This window comes from Haemaphysalis longicornis, unplaced genomic scaffold (assembly GCF_048455015.1).
Source record: "Haemaphysalis longicornis isolate Haplotype H1 unplaced genomic scaffold, Haemaphysalis longicornis Haplotype H1 scaffold_9, whole genome shotgun sequence".
NCBI lineage: Eukaryota > Metazoa > Arthropoda > Arachnida > Ixodida > Ixodidae > Haemaphysalis > Haemaphysalis longicornis.
In genome coordinates this window covers 122,533,819-122,545,737 of record NW_027526460.1, presented here as the reverse complement: position 1 = coordinate 122,545,737, position 11,919 = coordinate 122,533,819, and the positions used below count along the sequence as shown (strand labels likewise).

The 11,919-nt window shown below is 48.1% G+C and overlaps 1 pseudogene; it reads left to right on the top strand.

Moving 5' to 3' along the window:
* Positions 1 to 6,446: 6,446 nt before the first annotated feature.
* On the top strand, positions 6,447 to 6,916 carry LOC144153673 (uncharacterized; annotated as a pseudogene).
* Positions 6,917 to 11,919: the final 5,003 nt, after the last annotated feature.

Sequence of the window (11,919 nt, the reverse complement as noted above, 5' to 3'; positions counted from 1 at the left end):
CTGTGTAATCAGGCATATTAGACCGGGCTCGCTTGATGAGGGTGGGTTTCCTACTTTTCCAGACGATACGGTCGCTGACGGGTCGGTTTGCACGAGGGCTGAAGATATAGCCAAGATCTTCGTGGGATATTTCGACACCCTTTTATCGACCGAGAACGCTGCGTGGGATGTAGAGGATTTTGAGCACACGCTTAGTGCGTTTTTTTGGATGCTGCCGTGTGTGCCAGATCACCTTCTTGATTCGCTGTGTGCAGACGGGATTCCTGCTGGGTTTAACTAGAGGATTTTTCCGGCCATTCAAGTTGCCCTCCTCTAATGGTGAACGGCTTTTTTCTCCACGGAGTAAGACCATAATCCTTCCGTGAGGGTCACGAAATCCTGATTGCGAAGTCAAACAGGGATTCTACGCAGCCCCAGCATTCACTTTTGGCTAGACGCACCAATGCCATTTTACCCTATATTATTAGCGAAGCGCAAAGGTGCAGCCTCCCGGTAGGAGGATTTCCTTGTCCCTCCTGGCATTGATAATTGGCACCTCTGGATGCTCCATCTCCCTGGGTCAAGCGAAAGCCTTCCACAGAGTGGAATATAGATACCTGGCAGGCGTTTTGCGTCAATACGGCTTTCTCCCTGACTTTGTAACAATCTTGAGCTGCTGTAATCAAACATGATCGTTAGACTCCTTGTTGACGGACTATTAAAGGGACACTGAAGTGATTTGTAAGCATTGCAGGATTACTAGCGCAAGGCCAAATTTCGACCACTCTGTGCGCGTTTAAGCGAATTTATGTAGTAGAAAAATCAATTCGAAAATGGTGTACTCCTCTCTGCACCCTCGCCCATTTCCTGTGGCGTTTTCGTGTGACGTCAGGAGGAGAAGAGCTGGCAATTGCCTGTGCTACTTCACGGCCCGCCGACCTTCTGATAGAGGCAGTCGGCCCAGCGTTTAGTCCGCCGGCCGCCCACGGGTCGTCGCAATTCGATTGCTCAGTTGAAACTAAGTCACAACACGTTTGTAAATGGAAGAATGTGCCTTTCTTTACTTTGTTAGTTTGTACACTATCAAGCTCTGAGTCCGGGTCGCTCCACACAAGCGCTGCACAAGTGCGCATGCGACGGTTTGCTGACTGGTACGCGAGTAGGAAAATGTAAGGCCACTTGAAGGCGGGAGCAAAGTCAGCGAAGTCAATATAAGTACTAGGGAAACAAATTCAACTGAAACTTTTACCGGACAGCGCAAAACTAGGGAGCAGGAAGCACTTTTTCGCGCTGGGTAAACCAGCCCAGCGGTCAGCAGCACGACCACACATCTGCGAACGCTTTTCCGTCTAAGAAATGCAATTGCTAGACGTGAAACATTGTGGACCTTTGGCGGACGCTTACGGCACGAGCACTATACAACAAATAGTCACCGAAGGTACTTGAAATGCTAAAACTAAATAGAAGTGTAAACTGGCTGTAGTACAAGATGCCATTCCGAACGGCTGTATTTTTCTATGCTCTCTGCTGGGAACAGCGCATCGGCCTTGTGCCGAGGTTCTACTTCGTCCAGAACTGACATGGATAACTACAAGATCATTCTTTGCCGTCTCCCAACCGGTAATGTCCTAAACAGCGTTTTCCGGCATGCGGACTTGAAAGACCGTCCATACCGTGCTCCCGACTTTAGGGATGCCCTGGCTCGCGTGATAAACCTTCGTGACGTAGTGTGCATTGTTCAATACGAAATGAGCCTCGTGTGGATGCTTACTTGTGCCTCGAGCGTCGTCAAGCACAAGCTAGATCAGCTTGAGCACATCACCGTCAAGGGACTCAAGTGTATGGTGTTTGACCCGGACACAAGGAACATCAAAATGAAGTTACTTTGTCTACCGCGTCACATCGAGAACCGTCGGATTACAGAAGCTCTTGAGCCATTTGGGACTACCCAATCCGTCGTCCGCGAAATGTGGCGGTGTCCAGGTATGAACCACGTGGGAACTGGAGCTCGGGAAGTGTCCCTTATACTTAAGGACGGCGTCTCTGTCGCAGAGGTGCCGTGTATGATGTACATTTATGGAAGCCAGTGCCTTGTTCTGATTCCCGGTCGGCCACCTCTTTGTCTGCGTTGCAGCAGGATTGGACATGTGCGGAGACAGTGCCGAACACCCCGGTGCAGCGAGTGTAGGCGATATGGTCACACCACTGAGAGATGCGTCATCACATACGCTGACAAGCTCCGCCAAGGTCAGGAAACATCGACCTATGAGGACCTCTCCGCCGATGTAATGGACGTCATGGAGGTCGTTGATGCGACAGGGGAGACCAGGCAGTCGATGCTGTCGGAAAACATGACGGCTGTGCCCACGGCTCCTTCAGCAGGAGAAAACAAGGATATGTGTCCACCTCCAGTGCCCCCAGATCATGAGCAGGATGGGGGCTCCCATCAAAGCCCGTCTAAGGCAACGTTATGCGACGAGCAGCAGGAAGAGCAAATGGACACGGATCTACTGTGTTCAAATGACGCGGTGGTTGACGACAACACTGTAGAGCCCCTTCCCGCAAGCGAAAGCGATCGCAGCGACAAGTCTTCTGGGGATGTTGACGCTGACGATGTTTCATACCCATCGTGGGCGGATGCCTCGGTACTGCCTGAGGACGTTTGGGGTGCCAGCAGTAGACCGATGAAGACACCAGCTCCAGCTGACAGCGAAAACAAACCATCCAGTGCCGGCAAAAAGCAGGCGTACACGGTTTTGGACCATGCTGACACGGCCACCGGGGTTAGTGGAGTTCTGCCGCTGACCGGCTCGAAGAAGCAAGTTAAGCCTCAATCGTCCAAGGCCAGCCGCAAGGGTGGTTCAGCTGGAGGATGAATTACGTAAGCTGCTCCAACGGCATGGCAAGTGTCACGGCATTGCACACTGCCACACCTAATGTGAGGGGACTCAGGAACAGGAGAAGACAGTATCAGCACTTACGTCTCCTTAAACGGATGGACGTAAGCATCGCCGCTATTCAGGAGACAAAGCTTTGCGGTGATGGGGACACAGCGGCCGCATTAGAGACCTTTTTAGAACATTATAGTGTATGCGTCACTCATTCCGCAGGCTTGTCTGGCGGATGTTTCCTCTTCATCAGCAAGCAAGTAGGGTTTTCTTGTCTCTCCTGCACTGTAGATACTTCAGGGCGTTTGATTTGTTGTGACCTTGTCCTTGGCGGTGTTGAATGGTGTATCATTTACCTCTAGGCACCAGTTAATTGTAGAGAACATGATACCTTTTTCTTGTCGCTGGGGCAGTTCCTTCGAACACAACGAAAGCTTCTCTTTATGGGTGATTTCAACTGTGCCTGCAGTGAGCATGATCGTTCTAGGCCAGCTGCGCGCTATGACCGCCGTGCAGCCACACTGGCCTATTTCGTACACGAGCATGGTCTTGTTGATGCCGGTGAGATGAAAGGAAGTGCAGTGCACTTTACTCATTTCCAGTGCAGCTGAAATGCCCGCCTTGACAGGATATATATATATACATATATATATATATATATATATATATATATATATATATATATATATATATATATATATATATATATATATATATATATATATATATATATATATATATATATATATATATATATATATATATATATATATATATATATCAGCAGAGGAAGTTTCTGGCGTTGCGGACAAAAATGTACGTCCAATATGTTCTACTGACCACTGTATGGTCTCAATCTACTTCGGTAGGTGAAGACCACGTAACAAGCCGACTCAATGGGATCTGTGAAAAATTAATACGCCGCTACTGGCTGACGAAATGTTTTGCAAAAGGGTATCTGATTGCTTCCAGCATATTATAACAACTCCCGAACTATCTCTTTATCAGAAATGGGATCTCTTTAAACAGGAAATTAGGAATGACGCAATAGAGGAGTCTACTCGGCTTTCGTTAGTAAAACGCTTACACGTACTTGAACTTTCATGTACATTGGTGGCGCTTCACGAACTGGAAGCAGTCAATGCGGGATTACATTTGGAAGAAATTGACATTGTTAAAGGACAATTGCAAACATATGTAATGGAAAAGTATCATGGTGCCTTAATTCAGTCCAGAACTGAAAGTTTCTTTGATAGCTATCGTTCTCGCCGGTGTCTTAGTGATGAGCGCCAATGCGCACTTGCAAAGGAGATAATTGAAATTTATTATAACGGTGTTAGGTATACTTAAGCTAATAAAATAGTCATTGCTTTCCACACACATTACAGCACGTTATTTGGGGGGTTCAGTATTAATGCTCGGCAATTAAAGTTCCATTCCCTCATTGACTTACTTTACAGGCTTACAGAGGACTAGTGCATGATGGTGGCAGGACCTATTACACTGGAGGAAGTTAAGGATGCCATCTTCGCATTTAAGACTAACAAGACCCCAGAGCCAGATGGCATTGGTGGGGAGTTCTATCAAACGTTTCCTGGTATCCTTGCTTCAGTTCTCTTGGACGTATTTACGGCTGCCTATGATCATAATATCTTGCCGCCAACCTTTTATTCAGGACACACAGTGCTAATACCCAAAACTGCGGATGCAGAAAAACTAAGGTATGTAGAGGGTTACCGACCAATCTCCCTCTGCAACGATGACTACAAAATTTTTGCAAAAATTTTATCTAGGGGCCTTTAATGTGTAACCACTAGTTTAGTGGGGTCCCACCAAACTTGCGGTATTCGGGGCAGGAGTATTCAAACAAATATTCATATCGCTCGTTCTGTCTTGAAGTGCGTGTCCGATGCGGGTAGATCAGGTGGCCCAAATACAAATTGATCTTTCAAAAGCGTTTAATCGGGTTTCTCATGATTTTTAAATGCGAATGCATTTCTTAGCCGCGGGTTGTCTTGCGTCATTGAGCGGCGTGCGCCTAGCAACAGCTGTAGCGCGCGCCTAACAACCGGAGCAGGTGCGGAGTAGCGGAGGGCAAGGGGAGAGGAGGAGCGCGCTCGGCGTGTGAGGGCGCTCGCATCGCGGAGCTCGGGCGGAGTAGCGGAGAGTGAGTGGAGAGGAGGAGCGCGATCGGCGTGTGAGGGCGCTCGCATCGCGGAGCTCGGGGTGGAGAGAGAGCTCGCGCGCGGGCTGGCGCGGGTCTCTCTCTCCTCTCCGCGTACCCCTCTCCGCTCGCTGCGCATACAAATGCAGGGAGCGCGCGCCTCTCTCCGTGACTGCTTGCCGACTGGCGCCGTGATAGCGATGGAAGTCGGTGAAGTCGAATCCCTCGCGGGAACGATACCGCAAAGAAGAATTCGGTGCACCCAATGCATTCGCATTTCCGCACGTTCCCCTCCGGGGAGGTGGGGCGATTTTTTTTATTCGCACGTGTGGCAGCAGTCAACTTAGGTGATGTGTTATATTAGCGCACCAAGCTGTGCTATGATCGGCGCAGTACACAGCTTATCATCAATCATATTCTGTCTGAGTCGATTGCGATCAAGTCGTCTGTCAGGCAAGGGTGCCCCCTGTCACCGTTGCTGTGTGCATTGTACCTCGAGCCTCTTTGTCACAACATTCAGCAGAGTGAAAGAGTAAAAGGTTTTTGCTTACAATCGTGCGACTTATGCAGATGATATAACGTGTTTTTGCGCTAACAAAATGGGTGTCCAGGAAGCCCTTACAGTGACTAAGCAGTTATGGGATGTGTCTGGAGCGGACGTTAATATGGAAAGAACTAAGGGATTTCGGATCGGACAATGGGGAACAAAACCATCCAGATTCGCTGGTAATTTTTGGGATAGCGCTCCACTTCAGTACCTCGGCGTGCCATTACATCAAATACGGAACACAGGACCTCATTGGACATCAGCGCTCACGCAAGTTAAGCGCGCATCGCACGCATGGAATGGGCGAGATCTCTCTGTGTTTGCACGTGCAAGAGTGTGTAACGTCTTCCTTGCCACAAAGCTCCTTGATGTGCTTCAAGTCCTTCACTCTGCGCGAGCAAATGTTCAGGCCCTACATAGAGTTTTTGCAATATTTGTGTGGGGCCCTCAATTGGAACCTATGCGCAGGCACAACTTGTTTCTTCCTTTACAGGTAGGGGGTGTTGGGCTCATGCATTTTTGTGCACCAACTTACAAGTTATAATTCACAAGTGTCTCGTTTTTTCTTCTAAAAATAGGTTCATCACCCACTTTTACTAACCGCACTTCAGCAGCGCACAAGTTTCCATTTGCCTTTTTTTTTCTTGTATGTACGGGCGAAGTCAATACGAAGCCTCCATGGGGATTTCTCAAAGAGGTCGTGGAGTCATTTAACTTTCTTACCACGCGGTTTTCCCTGGAATATCTGTTCAGCACGTCAAGAAAAACTATGACGAACACTCTTATTGAAAGTCTATTCCCGGTGCCTGTTTATCGCCAGCCTTACTTAGGCCACCAGAAAAGCAAAGTTTTAAAACGCGTAATGAGCATGCGTATCCCGCCAAATGCAAAAACATTTTTCTTCAAGCTTCATTTTTCCACACTCCCAGTTAAGACATTCCTGCGCGAAAAAGGAATGTTTATTCCTTGGTCGCACAATCGTCGCCTCAGTAATGAACCAGAGACACTTGATCATTGCTTTGTGTTGTGCCGGGACGCTGTGTTCTTCTGGGACGTTTTGCAGCGGACACTAAAAAAAGACATTGACATCACCCCGTACACCATTCGCTTCCTGCCATTTGAAGACGTTATTAGGGTGCCATATGACGTTTTCGTTCTCCTAGGATTGTTTAGCTTGTGGAAGTGCCGCATGACTGATCGGCGTGCGGAACCCCCTAGGCCAACCAAGTGCATTTTTCAGGAACAGGCGGCCTTGGTGAGGATCGTTTATGCTGCCCAGACTGATCCACCAGAGTGCTGCCTCTTTTGGATGCGTGCGTTTGCTTGCCTGAGTATTGATCTTTGTTCGACTGATGTCCTTGCCCTTTGCTGTCTGTCAGTGCTTATATTGTGTGTTAAATGTCTTGTCTTTTAAAGTTTCCTAAAGTTTCCATCCATAAAAGAAAAAAATATATACATATCTAATCCCAACAGCGCTCGCTCAAGGCCGAGTGGTCTGAAGCGCTAAGAGTGTTCTTTTGCAAGTCGCGAGTTCGAATCCCCGAGGGTTCCTGCTTTTTTAGTAAGGTACGTTTTCCGTTTGCGGCCGATGTTTTCTAAACTGTGTTCGCCATTATTGGGTGGTAACGTTCACTGCTCCACGAGCGGGTTCGCTAAACCCACGCAGACTGACACTGACGCGCTAGCGAGTTCGCGTTGGTGTGCTGTTGCCACAAGCACTGACTACTTGCGGGCAGTGGGCACAGGCCAGAATCAGCAGACCCTTGGCCTGGTGCGAACACGCTTTTTACGATACAGGCATGAGTGAAGCACGCTTCGAATATTCGGGAAAAGCACATGGCATTTGGGCGTCTGCAGCGACGCGGACGGCGTTCATCCACTGCGTAGGCCTCGACTAGTGATTGCTACGACAGCTACGATTCCAAGCCGGCGTGAGGGGCTTATCTTAGGCATTTTACAGCCGACAACATGGCAGACGCGTGGTGCGACGATTACTGAGATATCAAAAATGCCCATCCAACGATGCCGTCGGATGTCAAGCATGTTGTTTTACAGAACCAAAACCAAAACTTCTTTGAATGCTAACCTTGGACGTCGTCCAATCAAGTTGCATCTCCTCCTCTCGTCAGAGCCTTTAGTTGGTGCGGCCGCAAAAGACCACGAATAGTAGTTTGTCTTCTTTCCCGCTGTCAAAAATATTTACCTGCTTATTAACCGTGTAAACGTTAAAAAGTGTCGCGAACTGGGCCAGTTCGTACAGATTCATAGTGGTGAAACAGCGCGCTAAAACCACGGACAGAAGGAAAAGGACAACGACAAGAGCGCTGACAAACAACTGAAATGTTTATTACACCGTGAAAAAGTATATAAGAGCGTGTGTGATCACAACAATCTTGACTTATGTCTCACATGTGCACAGATGACCCACTCATTCAACTGTACAGATACGCTACTTCGCAGTCCAGTAGCGATATGGACTGGCAACTAGTACAATCGTCTGAATACTTTTTTATATAAAAGGCTTCAGCTATCTCCCTTGTTCTTCTATCTTTGTGAGTCATCGAAACAGTAGCAGCATTAAACACGGGATGGCATCCGCAACTCTTACAATGCGATGATAAATGTGACGCAGGCGTGGCCTTGAGGGAGTTTCGATGTTCGCGCAAGCGCTCATTGATAGCACCGCACCGTTTGCCCGATGTACATTCTTTTGCACTTCAAGGGAATGTAATACACGACATTGCATCGGCACTCAACAAACTCAGACTTGTACTTAACACCACAGCCCTCTCTTTGGGAATCACCTTTCCTGGACAGCTTATTGTCGATTCTGGGCCTCTCTAATTTATTGTTCGGCGAGAATACCACCTCAACATCAAACGTGCCCGCTCTCACATTTTATTCTATGCGATATTGCATGAAGATTGGGTATAACAGCACCCCGTTTCCGCAATTTTTTAAGTGCGAATGCACTTCTTAAGCGACGCTGAACCTGCGTCCACCGGTGATGTCCGCATAGCATACCCACGTGGGGGATTGGCCAGGAATCGGGCGTGGAAGGGCTAATGCACCCGCTTAGAGGAGTACTGACACGAAATTTCAAAGCTGAGATCCGCTGTAGCAATCAAGTACAACGACAACACAAATAGGTGTCTGTGAATAAATGCATCTTTCTTTCTTTGTAGTTGTGTGTGTGTGTGTGATCTCTCTTTCGCGAACATTACCGAAACGCGCAAATTCAACTCGTGCATTCGCACTTTCACATTCTTCCCCTCGGGGAAATGCGGGGAATTGTTTTCAATTGCAGATCTTCCGTGCTGCCTCAACTTTGTAAAGCCTTTTTGCAGCAAACACAAGGGTATGATCAGAGAAGCCAGCTTTTTTTAATCTATCTGCCTGTTGCGCAAAACTAGTACCCATGGTGTGGACGCAAGACTTTGTGAGAGATGAGTTCAGGCTATTGACAGCAATCCCTGTTTTTAATACTCGTGTTTTTTGGGCAAAAGAGCGGACACTCAGGAGGCTTTCTTTTCGGCAGACACCCATAAACAAGATGATGTTCCCTTGAGGGTGATAATTGCGGAGCGGGGTACTTGGCAGGGCGCTGTTTCTGCGTTCCTTCAAGAGCAGTTGCGTTTTTTTGGCGATCGACGATCCTATTCTTGTGATTGGCTCTGAGCAAATGGGGGAATATTTGTCTGCTGAAACACCTGGCGAATGCTCTGCGTTTAGTATTGATGTGGTAGACCTCTTTTACTCTTTTCCCCATGGCAGTTTACTCACCTGTGTTAAACAGTGTATTACGGATAAAATGACGAAGAGCAGTTTGTTAACAGTCGGGGTATGTCTCTTTGAACCTTTCTGGAACTGCTGAACTTTTATTTGAAATCCACCCTATTTTCTTGGGGGGGGAAGGTTTACAATCAGAGGTCTCGTGTTTGTATTGATTCGCGTGTTGCTCCTGTACTTAGCAATGTTCTTTTGAGCAGCCTGGACACTGTCTTGAAAAAGCATCTGGAAGGCGTAGTTTTCAAGGCTTTCAGGTATGTTGATGATTATCTCTTGCTCGTACGGACATGTAGTTTTCAGAACCATGTGAATAAGGTTTTGAAGTTGCTTGAGGATAATGTTCATGGTCTGGCGTTTACAAGTGAGGCGACCGAGATGGAGTCATCCTTTTTTTGGACTTGAAGCTGACCTTCCATGATAAGTGCTTCTGCTGGATGTATCACCCAAGGTCTAACAAGCCCCTGTTGAGTTATTCATCTTGCCACTCTAAAGTGGTAAAAACAGGGATTGCTGTCAATAGCCTGATCTCGTCTCTCACAAAGACTTGCACCCACACCATGGGTACTAGTTTTGCGCGTCAGATCGATAGATTGAAAAAAGCTGGCTTCTCTGATCATACCCTTGTGTTTGCTGCAAAAAAGGTTTTAACAAAGTTGAGACCGTACGAAAGATTTGCAATTGAAAAAGAATCGCGGAAACGGGGTGCTTTTATACCCAATCTTCATGCAATGTCGCATAGAATAAAAAAGATAGCCGGCCAGTTTGATGTTGATGTGGTATTCTCGGCGAACAATAAATTAGAGAAGCTTATACCCAGAATCGACATTAAGCTGTCCAGGAAAGGTGGCTCCCAAAGGAAGGGCTGTGGTGTTAAGCACAAGTCTCAGTTCGTTGGGTGCTGATTTAATGTCATGTACTCCATTCCCTTGAAGTGCAAAAGAAAGGAAAACGGGCAAACGGTGCAATGCCTCAATGAGCGCTTGCGCAAACATCAAAACTCCCTCAAGGGCACGCCTACTTCACATTTATCATCGCATTGTAAGTGTTGCGGACGCTATCTCTGGTTTAATGCTACTACTGTTTTTAGAACTCACAAAAATAGAAGAACAAAGTAGATAGCTGAAGCCTTTTACATGAAAAACAATTGAGATGATCGTATTAGTTGCCCCTCCATATCGCTACTGGACTGCCAAGTAGGCTATTTAAACAGTTGTTGAATGAGTGGCTCATCTGCGCACATGTGAGACATACGTCAAGATTGTTATGATCACACACGCTCTTATATACCTTTTCCCGGTGTAATAAACATTTGAATGGTTGGTCAGCGCTCTTTTAACCCCCTCCCTTATTATTATTATTTGTAGCGTTGATTATGGACGCGATTGATGTAATTGTCAGAGGCAACCATGCAAGGACAATTCCCCGTTGGGGATATTCGGCTTGGTGCACGCCCGACGACGAGGAGGCAGAAGCATCGCTTGGCGCACGGGCCGATCGAGTATCGCGTCGGACACAGCTTGCTTGGTACGAAGAACCTCGGCTTCTCCGCAGGTCTAACTGTTCGTTAGTGGTCCAATAAACCACGTTGCAGTTTGGTGGAGTGTGCGGGTTCGTTCCCAGCGTGACTCTACCTTCGCATCGCAAGACTCCGATACCACATCCTGGAGTTACGAAGCAGGCGGCTACAGCCCGTGATGCAGCTGAACACCGACCGGGACATGGCACCGCAGCCCATCATGTGTTCGGGTGTGCTTCGCCAGCGCGACCCCCCTAACTTCGATGGAACGGATGACAACGACGTGGAGGAGTGGCTGTCGCAGTACGAACGAGTAAGCGCGCACAACAGATGGGACGATCGCATGAAGCTTAATGACGTTGTGTTCCATTTGGACCACCTAGCCAAGAAGTGGTTCCACAACAACGCCGCCACCATGGCTACCTGGGCTGAGTTCAAAAATCGTATTGTCGAGGTCTTCGGCCGTCCCGCCGTACGGAAGCTTCTTGCTGAGCAGCGTCTCCGCACACGAGCACAGCGTGCTGGAGAGACCTTCACAAGCTATATCGAGGATGTTGTGGACCTCTGCAACCGTGTTGATTCAGCTATGGCGGAAGCAGAGAAAATTAAGCACCTGATGAAAGGAATCGATGATGATGCTTTCCAGATGCTGTTAGCGAAAGATCTGCGAACCGTTGCTGACATCATCACCCACTGCCGAAGCTACGAAGAACTCCGCAGACAGAGGGCGCTTACCCGGAACTCTTCTGCCCAGGGAGAGCCGCTGTCGAGCTTGACAGAGCCGGGGGCCGATGCATCCTTGATGCGGCAGCTTCAGCAGTTTGTTCGCGAAGAAGTCGCTCGGCAAGTGTCCCTTCTTACCCTGGAGCCTGGATCAACGATGCCACCGTCTGTTCCTGGCCCATCTCCACGATACGCAGTGCCTCCGCAGCCTACCGAAGTGACTCCTTCCGTTGTTTCGCCGACGCTTCCAGCGCTTCGCCACATGATCAAGGAACAGGTGGCTGAGGCACTGCCACCCACTCTATACTATGCA